Genomic DNA, 22,275 nt, shown 5'->3' with positions numbered 1-22,275 from the left:
ATAGAAGATTGAGGGGCAGTCTGAGCGAGGTGTTTCACATCTTTAAATGATTCGATATAATAGAGAGAGAGAATCAATTTCCTCTGGGGAATCAAGAACGAGGGGGACATAACCTTAAAATTAGAACCATGCCATTCAGGTTCGAAATCAGGAAGCACTTTTTTACACAATGGGCAGTAGAAGTCGGGAACTCTGTCCCCCAAAAGCCTGTGGATGCTGGGGCCAATTGAAGCTTTCAAGACTGAGATCGATCGATTTTTGTTGGGTCAGGGTATCGAGGGATAGGGAGCAAAGGCAGGAAAATGGATTTGAGGTTCAGATCATCTCTGATCTCATTGAAGGGCGGAACAGGTTCAAGGGGCTGAATGGCCTCCTCCTGTTCCCAATGGAAATGTTGAGAATATGCTTTGTTGAGGCTGTGAAGTCAGGGTCATCCCCTGTCCAAACAAGGCAGGCCACATTTGGGAGTTTAATAACTTTGAAATGAACATTTTTCTTTTGTGACTTGTGCAACTTCGATCAATTGAATTGTTATGAATGAGAATCAATGCAGTCATTCGAACTTCTGGCTGATGATTGAACAGAGGTTTCTGTAGTGTAGTGGTTATCACGTTTGCTTTACACGCGAAAGGTCCCTGGTTCAATCCCGGGCAGAAACATTATGTTGGGGCAAATTTATTTTCTCATTGTGAAATAGCCGGTCCTGTTAAATTTAACACAAATTCGTGGTCTCACGAGCATTGAACATTTTAAACCGAGCCCTTAAAAATACAGTGTGTAAAATGAGAAGGGATAAAAAGTTCATCGCATAAAATAAATTATTAAAGTTTTCCAAATTCCCTCAGTTGCCTTTCATTCTGCAAAATAACCTTATCGGTTAATTAATGGTGATTAAAACAATGATTGTCTTTTTTTTTCTCTTCCATGCGATTGATATAACAAGTGATCAAAAGTTGCTTCCCTGACCAGGAATCGCACCGAGGCTACGAAGGTAACAGCGCCAAATCCGAACCACTAGACCACCAGGGAACTCTGCTGGTTGTATTATCAGATTTAACATGGAATTCCCTTTCTCTGTGATTCAACTTTTAATTCTTTTTAGCTCCTGATTGCGGATATTCCCGTGTTTCAATAGGAATAAAGTGCAATAGGCTCAGGAAAACCCGGGGAGGTGGCATCCCGCTCACCGAGCCTTTCCAGCAGCATTCATCTCACCAAGCACTGGAGTGAGTGAAACTGTCTCCTGGCGGGGGGTCTCAATGTGGAAAGGGTGGCGAATGAGGGAATCATTTGTCAGTGAGGATGGCCGAGCGGACTAAGGCGCTGCGTTCAGATCGCAATCTCATTTGGAGGCGTGGGTTCCAATCCCACTTCTGACATCTGCTATTTTATTTGCCGCTTGAGCTGCAGTTGATTTTTCGGCCCAGTTGATTTGCTCTTCCCGCAACAACCAACCCGGTCTCGATCCACGGCACGTTTTGACGCCCACCGGCTCGTCCCTGAACCGAGCTTTAAACGAAAGTATGCTGGAAGCACAAGGCGGTCATTCAACAACTATGGAGAGAACAGACACTTGGGGAAATGTACCATAGGAACAGGAGTCGGCCATTCAGCACCTCGAGCCCGCTCATCCATTTGATAAGATCATGGCTGATCTGTGATCTAACTCCATATACCTGCCTTTGGCCCATATCCCTTAATACCTTTGGTTGCCAAAAAGCTGTCTATCTCAGATTTAAAATTAACAATTAAGCTAGCATCAATTGCCCTTTGCGGAAGAGAGCTCTAAACTTCTACCATCCTTTGTGTGTAGAAGTGTTTTCTAATCTCACTCCTGAAAGGTCTGGCTCTAATTTTTGGACTGTGCCCCCGAGTCCTAGAATCCCCAACCAGAGGAAATAGTTTCTCTCTATCCAGAAAACGTCAATGACACAGTCAATGAAAGGTGCAGTTCACGAAGGCGGCTCACCAGCACCTTCTCAAGAGCAATTCGAGATGGGCAATAAATGCTGACCTTGCCATTAACACCCACATCCCATGAATGAAGACAAAAAAAGTCGCCTGCATGGCCGAGTAATTTCCTGCTGCTAAACGACGGGAGGAATGAAACCGTCGGCTTCAGTCCTTTGAACGAACTGTATACACTTGCCGTCCAGCTCAATCCCCACTTGGTCCTCTGCCCCGAATATCCACTACATCAGAAAATCCTCCATAACATAGAATCGCAGCAAGGAAACATCACAGAAGGAGGCCATTCGGCCCATCGTGCCCGTGCCAACTCTTTGAAAGAGCTATCCAATTAGACCCGCTCCCCTTCCCTTTCCCCATCGCCCTGCAACATTTTCCCCTTCAAGTATTTATCCAGTTCCCCTTTGAATGTTATTATTGAATCTTTTTCCACCACCCTTTCAGGCAGTGCATTCCAGATCATGTCAACTCGCTGCGTAAAAACATTCTCCTCATCTCACCTCTGTTGCCAATTACCTTAAATCTGTGTCCTCTGGTTACCATCCTTTCTGGCACTGGAAATAGTTTCTCCTGATTTATTCTATCAAAACCGTTCATGATTTTGAACACCTCTGTTAAATCTCCCCTTAACCGTCTCTGCTCAAAGGAGAACAACCCCAGCTTCTCCAGTCTCTCCACCGCACTGAAATCCCTCATCCCTGTCATCATTCTAGTAAATCACCTCTCCACCCTCTCCAAGGCCTTGACATCCTTCCTAAAGTGTGGTGGGCAGAATTGTGTGATGACCAGCTGGGGCCTAACCAGTGATTTATAAATGTTTATCATAAGTTCCTTGCTTTTGTACTCTATGCCTCTATTAATGAAGTCAACGATTCCGGACATTTTTTTTTACAATCTATTCAACTTGTCCTGCCACCTTCAAAGATTTGTGTGCTTATGCCCCCAGGTCTCTCTGTTCCTGCAACCCCTTTAAAATTGCACTATTAAGTTTAAAGAGCTGGCACAGGCACGATGGGCCGAATGTCCTCCTGTGATTCTATGATTCTATGTTTTTGATTACACCTCCATGAAGCGCTTTGGGATATCCCCCAGAAGTGGGAGTCAGCAGTTCACTTTCTCCCTTAACACTTCCATCTGACCTGGGCTGGACTAAATCGATATTTTCGCGGTGTAATGGTTATCATGTTGGCCTCACACTCGAAAAACTCCCGGTTTAATCCCGGGTCAGAAAAAAATTGATGGAACTTGCTCCTCACAAACTTCCAGGCGCGAGCTTTCTATCGTGCAAATTGGGCTGCAATCCTTTCACATTCAACAACGGCTGCACCAGATTCCTGGTCTCAAAACCAGTGAACAGTTTTAAGCATTGCGTAAAATGAGAAGGGATGAAAGTTACAAAAGTTAGCGTAGTTTCGACAGTCACTCGGCAAACTTGTTAGCATTTCATTCAGTGCGAAACAGAAAGTTGTGGGTTTATTAATGGTGATTAAAAGAATCATCTGAGATATTGAATTATTTTGTGCAATTCAGTGAACTGTTTGGTAAAAATAGATTCCCTGATCGGAAAACGAACCCGAGCCGAGGTGCTAAAAGCGCCGAATCTTAACCACAAGACCACCAGCGAGTTTTGCTCACAATATTATTAGATTTAACGTGGATTTCCCTTTCTCTGTGATTCAGATTTTAACCCTTTTTAGCTGCTGATTGCGGATATTCCCATGATTAAATAGGAATAAAGTATATTAGGCTCAGGAAAACCCGGGGAGGTGGCATCCCGCTCACCGAGCCTTTCCAGCAGCATTCATCTTACCAAGCACTGGAGTGACTGAAACTTTCTCCGGGGTGGGGGCGGGCTTTCAATCTGGAAAAGGTGGCAAATGAAGGGATCATTTATCAGTCAGGATGGCGTTCAGGTCGCAGTCTCCTTTGGAGGCGTGGGTTCGAATCCCACTTCTGACATCTGTTATTTTGACTCCTATTTTATTTGTTGCTTGAGCTGCAGTTGATTTTTCGGCCCAGTTGATTTGCTCTTCCCGCAATAACCAACCCGGTCTCCGTCCACGGCACGTTTTGACGCCCAACGGCTCATCCCGAAGCCATTCGAAGTAATTGCCTTTCATGACTGCTGCTTACAAATGCATTTACATGTATCTGTATTATTTATTCATTTATTGGGGTATATATAATGTCAATGTATTTTCCGGATATTTATTTCTCTATTTCTTATTTTTTATTACACACAAATACATAACACAGATACACAGAGATATAATGATAACCACCACACAGTTACACCCAAATGTATTTATAAGTGTCACAGATGCAATCATATATATTTATAACAAGATATATCATATTGTAAAAATAATCAAAATAAATTTATAAATGGCACACATAATATAAACACTCACTTTATAAAGAAGCATGGCATCCATTTATGCACATCCATTGTTTAAATTTTCACACCGTCCTGTTCGCAGTCATGAACAAAGTCCACACACAGAAAGTCTCAGCGTTTTTTCAGATGCTGCCGGTCCTGTTATGCATTTTGAGCAGTTCCTTTCCTGTGATGTGATGATTCTGGGTGCCGGGTGTGTGTAATTGGATTTGCTGCAGTCATGTTGCCACGGACAGGTGACGGCTGCTTCTGAGGCTGCCTGACACCCGGTGGGAGTGGGCGGGGATTTGGTAATCTGAAATAAATTAAACGGTGTATGAGAAACTTTCATAAAGGTAAACATACAAATCTTTGTTATCAGACCTCGTGGCGCAACGGTAGCGCGTCTGAATCCCCATCAGATGGTTGTGTGTTTCAATCACGTCGGGGTCACGGTTGTCCTTATTGTTTTTAGGAGGCTGGATAATGCCCGCTTCCTTATTGCAATCCCTTTTTCACAATAAACAGAACCCTGCTCTGAATTCTGCCTCACTCGTTCCCCAGTGTCAGGGAGAGAAGAGTCTGATTCCCTCATTATTAATTGCAAGAAACATACACAAACACACTTATTAATTCAAAATCAGCCTGCAGCTCCACACGCACATAAATAAACACAGCCAGAGAGACAGGCAAACACCGGGAAATACATAAAGCGGTTTCTCAGAGAATTGCCTGTACCTCCACGGTCGAATGTAAGGGCTTTTGTTGTTCGCTTTCGTTCCACAACTTGGAATTCAGGAGAATCTGGTACATGGTTTGTCGGACAAGGCACGGGCGCGATGGCCCGAATGGCCTGCTTCTGAGCTGCATCCTTCTCTGATTCTGAACTCAGCCCCTTCGGGGGGGGGGGGGGCAGCCAGCAGCCGCCTCACTGCAATAACAGACCAAAGTGAGATAGTTCAGCCGGCCCGGCTAGCTCGGTCGGTAGAGCATGAGACTCTTAATCTTAGGGTCGTGGGTTCAAGCCCCACGTTGGGCGAATTCTGTTTTAAACTTTTCCGCTGCTTTCACGAGTGAACCGTCCGCTTGCTTGACTGTTGTTGCAAGAGACGAGTCTGTTCGTGCCGCGTAGTGTGCAATGGTCAAAACTTTAAAAGGAGCAGAAGGTTATTCGGGATTCAGATACACAAACCTCTCTCATGAGCCTGAGATTTTGTCAGAGGTTGCTGCCTCCCCTACATCTCTTGCCCTCTGACGAGGTACTTGCTCCGGTTTCAATTTACAAACTGGGTGAGTTGATGATCGGGTGTAGGAGAGCTGGTTTGTGATCTGCGTAGGAGACTCAGCGGCCCCGGGTGAGAGGGAGAAAAAAAAATCAGTCGAGGCCCGGCCCTAATCTGCGGATGTGGAAGAAAACACGGGAGGAGAGTGCGGTGTGAGGTCCCTGTCAAACCAACTGCCCGAACAAAGCTGGCCACAGTCACAGAATCAGAATGGCTACTTCCTGAGTGGAGGGGGAGGCCGGTTCATGTGGAAAAGGATCCGGACGAGAATGATCTGATTCATAAGGTTAGGGGAGGGAAATTAGGGAGCTCCTTCGGAACGTTAATAACTTGAAAATGAAGACTTTTTCCTGTGTAGCTTGTGTGGTTTTGATGAATGAAATGTTTGTAAAAAGGCATCCGTGGAGAAGGATTGAGAGCTTTTAGGACTAGAGGGGAAATGAGGAGATTTTTTTTCACACAGAGGGTGTTACGATCTGGTAGCCACTCCCTGAAAGGGTGGTGGAAGCAGCTTTCATAGGAACTTTCAAAAGGCAATTGGACAGGGACTTGAAGAGGACTGATTTGCAAATTTAGGGGGGAAAGGCTGGGTTTTTTGGACTAAATTGGACAGCTCTTTGAAAGAGTAGGCAGGGCAACACTGCCGAATGGCCTCCTTCTGTGCTGTAATATTCTATGATTCTATTCCATGGTTTTAGTGTGGGATAGGAGAGATGTTGTTTAAAGAGAAGTAAAACTGTCCCAATCAGAGCAAAGAGATGTGACTGGTCAGTTCCACTCTGTCCAGTATAAGTCACCAGCGGTTTTTTGTGGTGAAGTGGTTACCAGTTCGATTTACAGGGGACCGAGTGTAATGTATCCAAGTTTGCTGATGATACAAAGGTAGGTGGGAATGTAAGCCGTGAGGAGGACGCAAAGGGACGTGGAGAGGTTAAGTGATTGGGTAAGAAGGTGGCAGTTGGAGTATAAGGTGGGAAAATGTGAAATTGTCCACTTTGGAAGGAAGAATAGAAAAGCAGAGTATATTTAAAAGGTGAGAGTCCAATAAATGTTGGTATTCAGAGGGAGTTCGGTGTACTTGTAAACAAATCACAGAAAGTTAACATTCAGGTACAGCAAGAAATTAGGAAGAACAATGTTCTGTTGGCCTTTTTGCAAGGAGGTTGGAGTATAAGAGTAAGGAAGTCTTGCTGCAATTAAATAGGGCTTTGGTGAGAACACACCTGGAGTACTTTGATGTAGTCTGCATAGATTTTAGCAAGGCTTTTGACCAGGTCCCAATTGGCAGACTGGTCAAAAAAGACGTGCTTGCAATGGAGAGGGTACAGAGGAGATTTACGAGGAGGTTGCCAGGGCTGGAAAATTTTGGCTGTGAGGAAAGATTGCATAGGCTTGGGTTGTTTTCATTGGAACAGTGGAGGCTGAGGGGTAATTTAATTGAGGTGTACAAAATTATGAAGGGCCGAGGTAGAGTGAATGGGAAGGACCTATTTACCTTAGCAGGGAGGTCAATAACCAGGGGGGCATAGATTTAAAGTGATTGGTGGAAGGATGAGAGGGGAGCTGAGGAGAATTTTTTTCATCCAGAGGGTGGTGGGGGTCTGAAACGCACTGCCTGAAAGGGTGGTAGAGGCAGAATCTCTCGTTACATTTAAATAATACTTCGAGATGCAACTAAAGTGGCGTAACATACAAGGCTGCTGACCGAGTGCTGGGAAGTAGGATTCGGCTGAGGTGTCTCGCAAAGGGCAATAGAAGTATGGAAGGCTGCAACCTCTGACAAAATTTCATTCCCATTCGAGGTTTGTGCATCTGAACCCCGAACGCTTTCTGCATCTTTTAAAAGTTTTGACATTCACTGTCCAGGACGCGGCACCCAGAGTCTCGTCTCTTGCACTCACAGTGATGCGTCCGGCCGTTTTCACTCGTAAAAACAGCTATTGTGATATTGTGATATTGTCTTAGACTCCCTCACCAGCGGAAAGGGTTTGTCTATCTATCTTTCAAAATCCTAAAAAGCCTTCTATATTCCAGGGAATACAAGTATGGAACCGCTCCTCATAATTTAACCCTTCGAGCCCTGCTAACATTCTGGTAAATCTGGGCTACGCTCCTTCCAAGGCCAATATACCCTTTTAGAGTAAAAGGGAATAAAACTTGAAATGAGCATCACTGAGGATCAGTTTTCTCTCACTCAAAGTTAACTATTTAGTGAAGTAAAAGATGCAGCTTTTCAAGAATAAGGGAGCAGATACTGTCGCCCTTTTTGGCAGGAGAAAAAACTCCTCCCTGGATGTTTATCGTGAGCAAGGTTCAACATAATGTTTACACTCGGGAACCTTTCGCGTATAAAGCAAACGTGATAACCGCTACGCTACGGAAACCATTACTAGCTCGTTAAAAACAATGGGGAACTGACTTAGTCTCCTGTCTCTGTTCTGACTTGGAATGCGTTGCTTCTCGTTCCAGCAACACTTGATATGTTACAACACAGAAGGAGATCATTCGGCCCATTGTGCCTGTGCTTGCTCTTTGAAAGTGCTATCCAAGATGTCTCACCACCCATAAGCTCTTTCCTCATAAGCCCTGCAATTGTTTTCCTTTTCAAGTATTTATCCAATCCCCTTTTGAAAGTTACTATTGAATCTGCTCCCACCGGCCGTTCAGGCAGCGCATTCCAGATCATAACAACTCGCTGCGTAAATTATGTTCCCTCATGTCGCCTCTGGCTCTTTTGCCAATTACTTTAAACCTGTGTCCTGTTGTTACTGACCCTTCTGCCACTGAAAACAGTTTCTCCTTATTTGCTCTATCAAAACCTTTCATAATTTTGAACACCTCTGTCAAATAATCTCCCCTTAACCTTCTCTGCTGTCAGGGGATAATCCCAGCTTCTCCATTCTCGCCACATAACTGAAGTCCCTCATCTCTGTTACCATTCTCGTAAATGTCCTCTGCACCCTCTCCAAGGCCTTGACATCCTTCCTAAATTGTGTTGCCCAGAATTGAACACAATACTCCAGCTGCAGCCTAACCAGTGTTTTATAAACGTTTAGCATAACTTTGTTGCTTTTTTATCGATGCCTCTATTAATAAAGTCCATTTCACCAGGCAGTCTGTGTCCTCCTGAAGTCTGATACTGTCCACCACATTGTTTACTACATTCCCGAGTTTCATGTCATCTGCAAACTTTGAAATTATACCCTGTATACCCAAGTCCAGGTCATTAATGTATGAAGCAAAAATGAAAACTTTTTGCAGTGTGACTTGTGTGATTTTCAGCCTAGTTTATATCACATCTTCTCATAATTTAACGCATTGCACCCTGGTTACAATCTGGTTAATCTGTGCTTCACTCCTTCCAAGGCCAATATATCCTTTCAGATTAAAAAGGTATAAACTTGAAAAAAGCGTCACTGTGGATCACTATTCGCTCACGCAAAGTTATCTGTTGAGTGAAATAACAGAAAGCGCTTTTAAAGAATAAGGAAGCAGCCACTATCGCCCCTTTTGACAAGCCTACTTTGTGGCACTTTATCAAACGCCTTTTGAATGGCCATATACACAACATCAACCACATTGCCCTCATCGGCCCTCTCTGTTAACTCATCACAAAACTCAATCATGATTTGCCTTTAACAAATCCACAGTGGCTTTCTATTATCAATCCACACTTGTCCAAATGACCATTAATTTTGTCCCAGATTATCATTTCTAAAAGCTTCCCACCACTGAGGTTAAACTGACTGGCCTGTAGTTGCTGGGTTTATCCTTACACCCTTTTTGAACAAGGGTGTAACATCTCGAATTCTCCAGTTCTCTGACACCAAACCCTGTATCGAAGGAGGATTGAAAGATTATGGCCAGGACCTCTGCAATTTACACCCTTACTTCCCTCAGCAACCTAAGATGCATCCCATTCCGTCCAGGTGACTTATCTACTTTAAGTACAGCCAGCCTTTCTAGTATCTACTCTTTATCAATTTTCACCCCATCCAGTATCTCAACTACCTCTTCTTTTACTGTGATTTCGGCAGCATTTTCTTCCTTGGTAAAGACACGTGCAAAATACTCATTTACTACCTCAGCCATGCCCTCTGCCTTCATGCGTAGACCTCCTCTTTGGTCCCAAATCGTTCTTACCACTCCTCTGACTACCCGTTTACTATTTATATGCCTATAGAAGACTTTTAATGACTTGTTGAAGGGATCGAGTGTAATGTATACAAGTTTGCTGATGAAACAAAACTAGGTGGGAAAGTAAGCTGTGAAGAGGACACAAAGAGTCTGTAAAGGGATATAGACAGGTTAAGTGTGTGGGCAAGAAGGTGGCAGATGGAGTATAATGTGAGGTTATTCACTTTGTTTGGAAGAACAGAAAAACAGAATATTTTTCAAATGGTGAGAAAATATTAAATGTTAATGTCCAGAGAAACTTGGGTGTCCTGGACACCTGAACTCCAGGTTGTGCTAACCTAGTATAAGCATCCAAAACCAGATGACGGAGAAAGGCTAAATAAACACGGAGAGATGAAACAATCCTTGGTGGTTTCTGAGAGTCAGCAAAGTGGGATGGTTTACGACCATGAGTTAAGATCAGTGGTGCTTACGTACAGAACAATGCAGCCGAATCGTATAAAGATAGGACATGCTCCCTTCTCAAATGTTAGAGCTCTCAATAGGGGTCAGTCAGAAGTCCATTGCCACAGGCAGTCCGCAAATGTCAGGTCCGATATTCCAGGATTCGCAGACAGGTCAGGTTGTGTTGATTGCTTGCCATTACTGTAATCTGTAAACAGTTGTATTATAATAATAATACTGTTGAATGTAATGTTGAAGACAGCTGTAGTGCAACTCTGTTGTAAGTCAATCTATTAAACTTGCTATTTTGTAACCACTCGGGCTAAAATCAAGCGGAAGTTATTGTTGATGGATTAACAACCCATAGTTGCCACAGTAACGGGAGAAATCCGCGAACAAACATTCACTTTATGTATAAACATCACACCCATAGTTTATATTTTCTCACGTTCTTTTTTGCAGTTCTAATCGAAGTCGAAACTCCAAAAGTCTAAGTGTTTCACAGAAGTTTCCCCTCCTGTTATGTAGCTTGAGCAGTTTCCCACATCTTTTTCCTGTGATGTGATAATTCTGGGCGCAGGATGAATGTAATTGGATTTGCTGCAGTCCGCTGACAGCAGGCGATGGAAGCGAGCGCCATGCTGCCGCTGACAGGTGAAGGCGACTTCTGATGCCGCCTGACATCCGGTGGGAGTGGGCGGGGATTTGAAAGCCAACCCATTCCACCAATCTCAGAGCTATAAAGTGGTGCTTGACAAACATTGATTGAAACAGACACCCATTGTATCAGTCTGGCCTCTTTGCGCAACGGTAGCGCGTCTGACTGCAGGTCAGAAGGTTGCCTGTTCAAATCACGTTAGAGGCATAGTGTTTTTCCCTCAGAGCTGGTTTGTATAATCCCGCAATTAATGTTTTCTTTGCGTCTTCACAATTAACAGGACCCTGCGCTAAAGTCTGCCTCTGGTTCCCCAGTGTCAGGGAGGGAAGCACTTGATGTCCTCATTTAATTAATGTAACAAACAGATGACAAACACACGTCTTCGTTCAAAAACCACCCTGCAGGTGGACACATAGTGAGATAAAAACAGGGCAGAGATGCAGACAGTATCCGGAAACATCGGGAAATAGACAAAAGAAATAGATTGAGCGCTTTGTTCTCAGAAAATTGTCTGAACCTCCACGGTCAATGAAAGGGCTTTTGTTGGTCGGTTTCCCATTGAACCGGAGAATTCGGGAGAACTTGGTGGATGGTTGGTTCGTATTCCCCTGTCCCCCACCAGCGGAAAAGGTTTGTCGTTCCCACCCCACTAACTCCTTTCAAAAGCCACTCTGTCCAAAGACAATATATCCTTCCAGATTAAAAGGGAATAAAACTTGAAAAGAGCGTCACTGTGGATCAGCTTTCTCTCACTCAAAATTATCTGTTTAATGAAGTCAAAGATGCAGCTGACAAAGAATAAGGGAGCAGCCACTGTCTCCCTTCATGGCAGGAGAAGAAAATCGATCTGGATGTTTATGGAGACCAAGTTCCAACATAATGATTCCGCCCGGGATCAAACCGGGGACTTTTTGCGTATAAAGCAAACGTGATAACCGCTACACTACGGAAAACGATAGCGTTGCACTCAACAAATTGAGCTAATGAATGGTGTCCTCTCTCTGCTCGGACTTGGAATGTGTTGTTTCAAGTGCAACACGAGATACCGACAGTGGCTGCTCCCCCTTTTCTTTAAAGTGCAGAAATTATGCAGAATGAAATCACAGCCCGGTAGTCAGGATGGCCGAGCGGTCTAAGGCGCTGCGTTCAGGTTGCAGTTTTTTCTGGAGGCGTGGGTTCGAATCCCACTTCTGACATTTTTTACTTCTCCGTGGAAATATTTTTTTTGTGGATTGGGCTGCAGCTGATTTTTCTACCAAGTTGATTTGCTCCTCCCACAAAAGCAACTGGCTTTGTCATGGAAATGTGACTTGAGAAGATTCGAACGATGAAATGGTTGACATATTAATGACCTGGACAAAGAAATAGAACAGCAGTGGGAAACATTTAAAACAGTGATCAATGGAGTCCAGGAGAAACATATCCCACTAAAAACAAACTATCCAGAAATGACACACCAGGGATGAATAAAGAAATAAGTGCAAATTTGAAACTAAATAAAAAGGCCCACACTGGACAATAAAGGAGAGAGGGGAAGTCTAAAGAACTATTCGAAAGGCAAAAAGGAATATCAAAAAAAGCAGAGTATTCCAGACACATCAACAGCCAAGGATAGGAATCGGGCCACGAAGGGATACACATGACAAACTCACAGGCAATGACAGCGAAATGGCAGAAATATTAAATAATCACTTTGCTTCGGTATTTGATAGAATCATAGAATCATAGAAGTTACAACATGAAAACAGGCCCTTCGGCCCAACATGTCCATGTCGCCCAGTTTATACCACTAAGCTAGTCCCAATTGCCTGCACTTGGCCCATATCCCTCGATACCCATCTTACCCATGTAACTGTCCAACTGCTTTTTAAAAGACAAAATTGTACCCGCCTCTACGACTGACTCTGGCAGCTCGTTCCAGACACTCACCACCCTTTGAGTGAAAAAACTGCCCCTCTGGACCCTTTTGTATCTCTCCCCTCTCACCTTAAATCTATGCCCCCTCGTTATAGACTCCCCTACCTTTGGGAAAAGATTTTGACGATCTACCTTATCTCTGCCCCTCTTTATTTTATAGACTTCTATAAGATCACCCCTTAACCTCCTACTCTCCAGGGAAAAAAGTCCCAGTCTGTCTAACCTTTCCCTATAAGTCAAACCATCAAGTCCCGGTAGCATCCTAGTAAATGTTTTCTGCACTCTTTCTAGTTTAATAATATCCTTTCCATAATAGGGTGACCAGAACTGTATTTACCAGGGAGACTAGTATTGTGGGCATGACAGTAGAAGAAGAGATCAACAAAATATGAAAATACATTTAAGATCGAAAGGGGGGGAGATAATTGATAAACTAATCAAACCTAGAGAGGAAATTTCCTGTTCGGAGCCTGACCAGAGTTTCAAACCGTTCAGTCACGCTAATTTCCGTATTACTGTTCAGGAGCTCATTTCACAGGGACACGATTACTGCGCTCCATTTAGGGAGGCTCAGTGAAAGGCGGAAATTGATCTATTTATAGAATCATAGAATAAGAAAGCGCTATTCGGATGCCATTCGGCCCATCGTGCCTGTGCCAGCTCTCTGAAAGAGCTGTCCAGTTCGTTCCATTCGCCTGCTGTTTCCCATTTCGCCCTGAAAATGTTTCCATCCAAGCGTTTATCCAATTCCCTTTTGAAAACTGTGAGTTAAGAAATACAATATTGAAAGGGGTGCTGGGGTCTCTGCAGCGTCGATGTAGAGTGTGCGATGATTGAAGTTATCAAGATGGTTGCTTTACACGTGGTATGTTGTGCAATCATGTTGAAATATCTTCAATATCCAATACAAATTGAATTGCAATCCTGACGGACAAACACTGGAAAACAAGTCACGAGTGAACGCAAATCATCTGGGACCCGTTTTCAGCCTCACGGCACTTTAAGTGAAGTGAAATAACTTTGCATTGAAAAGATTTGGAACTTGCATCTGTCCCTTTATCTGTTCCATTTCTTAAAGTTGCTGGTGTCTGATGATGTACACGCCTCTGCTCCCTCTATTGAACAAGAAAGGAGGTGTTTGACGATGACGGGACCTGTTGGTTGTGAGTTCATCCTTTACATTGAGTGGGTTCGCATCTTTTAAACGGCGTCAACTTTAGTACAGCGGTGAACTTCGAAGCAAACAAATTCATCACCGTCTCACCGCGGGCGCTGACTGACATGTTTATTGTTATTTCTTTCAGACCTAAATAAATAGTAACCGTGATTTTAAATTTGCACTAAGTGATTTTTAGGTAGTCGCCTTCAAATGTTTCACAGGCGACTCCTAATTTATGATAGTCCGGCCATTTCACCAGCCGTGTTGAAAACAAAACATGTCTCTGCTTTTCGCGTCTTTTTTCGAAAGGCAAAAAATATATTTCCCGTGACCTATGAAGGATGGACAAGTACATTTCAGAAAGCTGAAGAAAGTTCACCGAGCTTAAATCGTCTGACCACGTTAACTGCACTATATATATATATATATATATATATATACAAGTACTTGCTGTCTGTTTCTGTGGTTGTCATTTTTCTGTGTGTGTCCATCTGCAGGTCGATTTTGAATCATGTCAGTTTGTTGCATGAAACAAATGAGGGTATCAGGCGCTCCCCTCCCTGCCACTGGGTGGATACTGAGTCAGGGTTTAGACCGAACTTCTGTTTTTTTTGTGAAAAAGCAATTAAAACCTTCATTCTGGAATTATCCAGTCTCATGTGAGCGGTGAAAGAAACAGTGACCCCGATGTGATGTGAACACGCAGCCTTTTGATCTGGAGTCAGACTTTTGCGCCACGTACTCTGAAGACAGGATCCTGGATGTTATCATATATGTCAATGTTTCTCAAACACCGTTTCATGTATTGGTTGAATGGATAGGGCTTGTCAAATCTCCGCCAGATCCCACCGGGAATGAGACAGTATTGGAAGCAGCCTTCACCCCCAATCGCCTGCTCTCAGCGGACTGCAACAACAGGGCTGGCAGAAATGGACTTTGTTCACATTATTCAGCAATGTGAATCGTTTAATATTTAATCATTTTTAATGGGGACAAGGTTTCAAAATGTTTCCGCCCGGTTTCGAACCGGGGACTTTTCGCGTGTTAGGCGAACGTGATAACCACTACACTACGGAAACCTGACATTTGACGCTCCGTGCAAGGAGCAAACCCCCTCAGCCAAACTAACTTCCGTATTACTGTCCAGGAGCTCATTTCACAGGGATACATTTACTGCGCTGTATTTCGGAAGGCTGCAGAGAAGGATCGGTGACGATGGTCAGGCAGGGAATCCCAGAGCATCGCGCCGACACAAACATTTCACTGTTTTTTTTTCATGTGCCTGATATCCGACCGCAGTGTAAATTATGGCGAATCAGGCATGCTCAGATGACATTGTTCACAGAGTGTTTTCTTGCAGCCAAATCACACATTAGAAAAATTGAAATGAGATTAAGAGATCGGAGCCATTTAAAGTGCTCCCAGTTACTGCTGATCATGAATTAAAACCTGGTACCGGCTTCAGGGCTATCAGAATGAGGCAATGTATCGGAAAGTGGGAAGAAAAAGGTGCAATTTCCGTTCCTGGGTGGGCTCAAATCACCAACTTTTTGGTTAATAGCCGAATGCGCTAACCGATTGCGCCACAGAGACCGCCCGCTGGTTTTGTTCTTGCAAGATACACTAAAGCAGCGTGTCACCTAGCCAAAGTTACATGTTGCAGCAACAGAAATGCAATTGACAACTATCAGTGTTACTTTTCCAGAAATAAAGGATGGGACATTGTTTGTGGAAACATGGAAACGGTCTGGTCTCGCTCACAGCATCGATATCACCGCCAACCAGCTCTCCTGCAATCGGCGCGCCCACCGGTGCTTTGTCTGTTGCCAAGTCGGACTGTGGGAGAACCTTCACCACACTGACTGCAGCGGTTCAAGAAGGCGGCTCACCACCACCTTCTCAAGGGCAATGATGGATGGGCAATAAATGCTGGCCTCGCCAGCGACGCCCATATCCCATGAACGAATAAAAAAAATGTATTCTGAGCGTTCAGGGGAGGTCGTGTCTCACTGACCTGATTGAATTTTTCGAGGAGGTGACAAGAAGGATCGATGAGGGTAGCGTAATTGATGTAGTCTACTTGGATTTTAGCAAGGCTTTTGAAAAGTTCCCACATGGCAAATTGGTCAAAAAAGTAAAGGCCCATGTGATCCAAGGGAATGTGTCTTGGTGGATCCAAAATTGGCTCAGTGGCAGGAAGCAAAGGGTAATGGTTGACCGGTGTTTTTGCGGCTGGAGGCTGTTTCCAGTGGGGTGCCGCAGGGCTCGGTACTTCGTCCTTTGCTTTTTGTGGTATACATTAACGATTTGAACTTTAACGTAGGGGCAAAGATTAAGAAATTTGCGGGTGACACAAAAATCGGCCGTGTGGTTGATAGCGAGGAGGAAAGCTGTAGACTGTCGGGGTTCAGGCAATTTTCTGATAAAAAAGCACTCAATCTATCTCTGAACGAATTTTGAACGAATACGTGTGCTTGACCCGGCACAGGCACGATGGGCCGAATGATCTCGACTCCCCTCCAAGTCACACACCATCCCGACTTGGAAATATATCGCCGTCCCTTCATCGTCGCTCGGTCAAAATCCTGAAACTCCCTAACTAATAGCACTGTGGGAGTGAGAACTTTCACCACACGGTCTGCTGCGGTTCAAGAAGGCGGCTCACCACAACTTCCTCAAGGGCAATTAGGGATGGGCAATAAATGCTGGCCTTTCCAGCGACGCCCACATCCCACGAACGAATACAAAAATAAAAAATAATTCACAGTCCGCCCTTTATTTAATAAACATTCCCAAGGGGATTCACGGAGAAGTAAAAGGAGTAACAATATATCAGGAGGACTGGTGAAAGAGTGGTTTTAAGGAGGGTGTTTAAAGGAAGAGAAGTAAATGGAGAATAGGAGGGGTTAAGATTGGTTTTCAAGAGTAGAATTTCGATGTCTGAAGGACAAAAATGGACCCCCGGCCGAAGAAGGTGATATTAGGAGGGATGACAAAAGCTTGAAGCAAGAAATAGTTTTCATGAAAGGTCTGAAAGAAGGAAAGAACTTGCCTTTATAATGCGCTATTCAAGGTGTCAGGACGCCCAGAACAGTCAATGAAGAACATTGTGAAGTGTAGTCACTGTGGTAATGTAGGAAACGTGACAGACAATTGGCACACAGCAACATCCCACACACTGCAATGAGATAAATGTCCAGAAAATCGGCTGCAGTCATGTTGGTTGAGGGATAAATATTTGCCAGGACACCGGAATGAACTCCCCTGCACTTTTTCGAATATTGCTATGGGATCTTTTACATCTATCTGAGAGGGTAGATGGGCCCTCGATTTAACGTATCCTACTGTTGGCACCTCCGACAGTACAGCGCTCCCACAGTACTGCCCCTCCAACAGTACCGAGCTCCCGCAGCACTGACCATCCAACAGAGTGCCACTCCCTCAGTACTGACCACTCAACAGTGCAACAGTTCCTCAGTACTGACTCTCCAACAGTGCAACACTTCCTCAGTACTGACTCTCCGTCAGTGCAAAACTCCCTCAATACTGAGCCTCCGACAGTGTAGCACTCCTTCAGTACTAACCCTCCGACACTGTAGCACTCCCTCAGTGCGAAGCCTCCGACAGTGTAGCACTCCTTCAGTATGAAGCCTCCGACAGTGTAGCACTCCTTCAGTATTAACCCTCCGACAATGTACCACTCCCTCAGTACGAAACCTCCGACAGTGTAGCACTCCCTCAGTACTGATCCTCAACAGTACTGAGCTCCCGCAGCACTGACCATCCAACAGAGTGCCAGTCCCTCAGTACTGAGTCTCTGACAGTGCATCACTTCCTTAGTACTGTCTCTCCGACAGTGCAGCACTTCCTTAGTACTTACTATCCGACAGTGCAACACTTCCTCAGTACTGACCCTCCGACAGTGCAGCACTTCCTCAGTACTGACCCTCCGACAGTGCAACACTTCCTCAGTACTGACCCTCCGACAGTGCAGCACTTCCTCAGTACTGACTCTCCCACAGTTCAAAACTCCCACAGTACTGACCCTCCTACAATGCAGCACTCCCTCAATACTGACCATCCGACATTGCAACATTCCCTCGGTACTGACTGCCCGACAATGCAGCACTCCTTCAGTACTGAGCCTCTGACAGTATTACACTCCCTCAGTCGTGACTTTCCGACAGTGCACCACGACCTCACTACTAACCTGCACTGGTGGCCCCTCAGTACTGCACTGCAATGTCAGCCCGGATTATGTGTTCAAGTCTCTGGAATTGGACTTCAATGCACAGCTTTCTAACTCACAGATGAGACTGCGAACACTGAGCCACGTCTGACACCTGAAAGGAGGAGAGGGCGATGGAGGGGCTTCGGGAGGGCATTCAGGAGCGTGGCCATGGCTGAAGGCACGGCTTTCAAAAATAGGACAAATGGACTGCGGATGCACAAGTGGCCAGAGGTGGAGGAGTAGAGTGTTTGGGAGGGGCTGTCGGACTGGGGAGTTTACAGAGATAGGGAGGGGTGATGCCCTGATTCAATTAAGTGTAAGAAAGAATATAAATAAATTACAGGCTTAGGAGACTGGAATCCAATACAGGTCAGTAAGGGCTTCGGTGGTTGGTGAGCAACTCACCAATCAAAAAGCCAGGGATGGGGATGGAATTCCTGGCAAGGATGTGGAGATTTTGGGGCCAAAGATCATGACTTCCCAATTTTTAACTTGAGTGAATTGTGGCTCATCTAAGACAGAATGTGTGCCTGACAACACAAGCATATTGGAAGGGTCAAGAGAGGCAGTGGTTTTGTCAGCGTCCATCTGAAAGCTGGTCCATGTCTGCGTACTGTGTCACCAAAGGGCAGCATGTCGATGAGGAAGCATGTACGAAGAATATCCAAACACTGGACAAACAGGGGGCTCGAGGGGGGGGGAGGAGCTAAATACGATTAAAATCACTAAGGAATCGGTACTCAGTAAAATAATGGGACGCAAGGCGGATGAATCCCCTGGACGTGATGGCTTACATCCGAGGCTCTTGAGGGAAGTGACAGTAGGGATTGTGGATGCTTTGGTAATAATTTTCCAAAATTCTCTGGACTCGGCAAAGGTCCCAGCAGATTGGAAAACTGCTAATGTAACACCCTTATTTAAAAAGGGTAGCAGGCAGAAGGCTGGAAATTATAGACCAGTTAGCCTAACATCTGTGGTGGGTAAAATTCTGCAATCTATTATCAAGGAGACAGCAGCGGAACATTTGGATAAACATAATTTAATAGGACAAAGTCAGCATGGCTTTACGAAGGGGAAGTCATGTCTGACAAATTTGCATCAGTTCTTTGAGGACATAACGTGCAGGGTGGATAAAGGGGAACCAGTGGACGTCGTGTATTTCGACTTCCAGAAGGCATTCGATAAGGTGCCACATAAAAGATTATTGCTCAAGGTAAAGAATCACTGGATTGGGGGTAATATTCTGGCATGGGTGGAGGATTGGTTATCCAACAGGAAGCAGAGAGTTGGGATAAACGGTTCATTCTCGGACTGGCAACCAGTAGCCAGTGGTGTTCTGCAGGGGTCGGTGCTGGGTCCCCAACTCTTTATAATCTATATTAACGATTTGTAGGAGGGGACCAAGTGTAACATATCAAAGTTTGCAGATGATACAAAGATGGGGGGGAAAGTAGAGAGCGAGGAGCACATAAAAACCTACAAGGGGATATAGACAGGCTGGGTGAGTGGGCGGAGATTTGGCAGATGCAATACAATATTGGAAAATGTGAGGTTATGCACATTGGCAGGAAAAATCAGAGAGCAAGTTGTTATCTTAAAGGCGAGAAACTGGAAAGCACTGCAGTGCAAAGGGATCTGGGGGTCCTAGTGCAAGAAAATCAAAAAGTTAGTTTGCAGGTGCAGCAGGTGATCAAGAAGGCCAACGGAATGTTGGCTTTTATTGCTCGGGGGATAGAATATAGAAACATGGAGGTATTGCTGCAGTTATATAAGGTATTGGTGAGACCTCACCTGGAATACTGCATACAGTTTTGGTCTCCATACTTAAGAAAAGACATACTTGCTCTCGAGGCAGTACAAAGAAGGTTCACTCGGTTAATCCCGGGGATGAGGAGGTGGACATATGAGGAGAGGTTGAGTAGATTGGGACTCTACTCATTGGAGTTCAGAAGAATGAGAGGCGATCTTATTGAAACATATAAGATTATGAAGGGGCTTGATAGGGTGGATGCGGTAAGGATGTTCCCAAGGATCGGTGAAACTAGAACTAGGGGGCATAATCTTAGAATAAGAGGCTGCTCTTTCAAAACTGAGATGAGGAGAAACTTCTTCACTCAGAGGTTAGTAGGTCTGTGGGATTTGCTGTCCCAGGAAGCTGTGGAATCTACATCATTAAATAAATTTAAAACAGAAATAGACCGTTTCCTAGAAGTAAATGGAATTAGGGGTTACGGGGAGCGGGCAGGAAATTGGACATGAATTTAGATTTGAGGTTAGGATCAGATCAGCGATGATCTTATTGAATGGCGGAGCAGGCTCGAGGGGCCGATTGGACTACTCTTGCTCCTATTTCTTTTGTTCTTATGTTCTTATGAAGAGGAGGGAGCCAAGGACTGAACCTTTAGAAACATCAGAGATAATGGTCTTGGGTTGAGAAGAGAAGCTTCTCCTGGCTCTGATCAGATAGGTGAATGGAACCAAGTGAGGGAAGTCCCAGCAAAAGAGACCAGCGTCCGATGAATGAAAAGGCGACGGGTGAGTTGTCTGTTGGTATGGAGACGGGGAGGGGTGGGCTATGGAGGGTTTTAAACCCAAGGATGAGGATTTTAAATTTAAGGCATATGGAACTAGGAGCCAGTGAGGGTCAGTGAGGCCGAGCAGTACCTGGTGCTGGTTGGACACGGACAACAGAGCCTTGGACGAGCTCACGTTTATGGAAGGTGGAGGTTGTGTGGCCGGTCAGGAGTGAATTGGAGGAATGGAGTCTGGAGGGGACAGAGGCCTTGATGAAGGTTTCAATGGCAATGGGCTGAGGAAGGAATGGAGACGGGTGATGGAATCACGGGTCCTTTGTGATGGAGGTCAAATCGGGTCATGAGCTCAGCTCGGTTTTACACGGGACCAATTTTAATGCAGTCGTTAACCAATGTGGAATAAACGGGTAAACATCTGCAGTAAAATAGCGGAGAGAGGAATGTCAATGGGACACGTTCAGTGTCCGTCCCCTAATATCACCCACAGTCATTTCTGGGCTGCAATCCTCAACCTGCCCTTTAACTGTCCCCGTGTCAGAGACTCACAATTCATATTTTAACTGGGATACTGAAGGAACAGAGTGAAACGGGTCTGCTTGTGTCCCTGGATTCAGTCGACACTGCGGAGAATCGGTAATATTTATGAATGAACCACCAGGAGTGAACATGGTCAATACAATTGTATAAAAACTGTAAATGGACCCGCGCATTATTATTGGATCAGTCCTGTATGAGAACAGATTTAAACTTTATTCCCGAGAGAGATCTGATTCAGATAATATCCTGGACTTTGAGATGTTTGTGTTTTATTCACCACATTATTTACAGCGGAGTCAAAGCTGCTGATGTAATGTGTTTGTTAAACTGACTGCAACTAATAGCAATGGTCAGGAGTATAACCGTGTCAGTGGAGACTTATCCCCTGTATAAATCAGAGCTTGATGGAATGGATCAGCTCAGAGTGCCTGCTGGAGCTGTGGTTTCCAGGGTAACAGAAATCAGTGCTTCTCACAGAAATGGAATATCCAGTAATTTTTCAGATAACACGCATTTATTATCCTGTTCTTGCAGCCATTGGTGTTCCGGGTAAGCCGTTATCTCATCTGTTAATGGTGTAAATCGGTGTTACCTCTGCTGCTGTACTTGGAAAATTGTTCCTTCACCCTGCATATTTTAACAGTTACCTGTTCTGTTTTGTTGGTTGAATGATGGAATGGATCTTGTAGGAGATGCATTTTTTTCTATATTCGTTCATGGGATGTGGGCGTCGCTGGTGAGGCCGGCATTTATTGCCCATCCATAATTGCACTTGAGAAGGTGGTGGTGAGCCGCCTTCTTGAACCGCTGCAGTCCGTGCGGTGAAGGTTCTCCCACAGTGCTGTTAGGAAGGGAGTGCGGGGATTTTGACCCAGCGGCAATGAAGGAACGGAGATATATTTCCAAGTCAAGATGGTGTGTGACTTGGAGGGGAACGTGCAGGTGGTGTTGTTCCCACGCGCCTGCTGCTCTTGTCCTTCTCGGTGGTAGAGGTCGCGGGTTTTGGAGGTGCTGTCGAAGAAGCCTTGGC

General features: G+C 44.8%; 4 non-coding genes across 4 annotated transcripts; 3 read left to right on the top strand and 1 right to left on the bottom strand.

The window, feature by feature from the left end:
• The first annotated feature begins 586 nt into the window (after positions 1 to 586).
• On the top strand, positions 587 to 659 carry trnav-uac (transfer RNA valine (anticodon UAC)). Its single transcript has one exon. It is a non-coding gene; the product is annotated as a tRNA-Val (tRNA).
• Positions 660 to 5,311: 4,652 nt separating this feature from the next.
• On the top strand, positions 5,312 to 5,384 carry trnak-cuu (transfer RNA lysine (anticodon CUU)). Its single transcript has one exon. It is a non-coding gene; the product is annotated as a tRNA-Lys (tRNA).
• A 6,596-nt stretch (positions 5,385 to 11,980) lies between these two features.
• Positions 11,981 to 12,063, top strand: trnal-cag (transfer RNA leucine (anticodon CAG)). Its single transcript has one exon. It is a non-coding gene; the product is annotated as a tRNA-Leu (tRNA).
• A 2,886-nt stretch (positions 12,064 to 14,949) lies between these two features.
• trnav-aac (transfer RNA valine (anticodon AAC)) lies at positions 14,950 to 15,022 on the bottom strand. Its single transcript has one exon. It is a non-coding gene; the product is annotated as a tRNA-Val (tRNA).
• Between the last annotated feature and the right edge of the window lie 7,253 nt (positions 15,023 to 22,275).

Source organism: Heptranchias perlo, unplaced genomic scaffold (genome assembly GCF_035084215.1).
Source record: "Heptranchias perlo isolate sHepPer1 unplaced genomic scaffold, sHepPer1.hap1 HAP1_SCAFFOLD_129, whole genome shotgun sequence".
In the NCBI taxonomy this organism is placed as follows: domain Eukaryota; kingdom Metazoa; phylum Chordata; class Chondrichthyes; order Hexanchiformes; family Hexanchidae; genus Heptranchias; species Heptranchias perlo.
The sequence above is the reverse complement of the archived record's forward strand: the minus strand, read 5'-3'. Positions and strand labels throughout refer to the sequence as shown.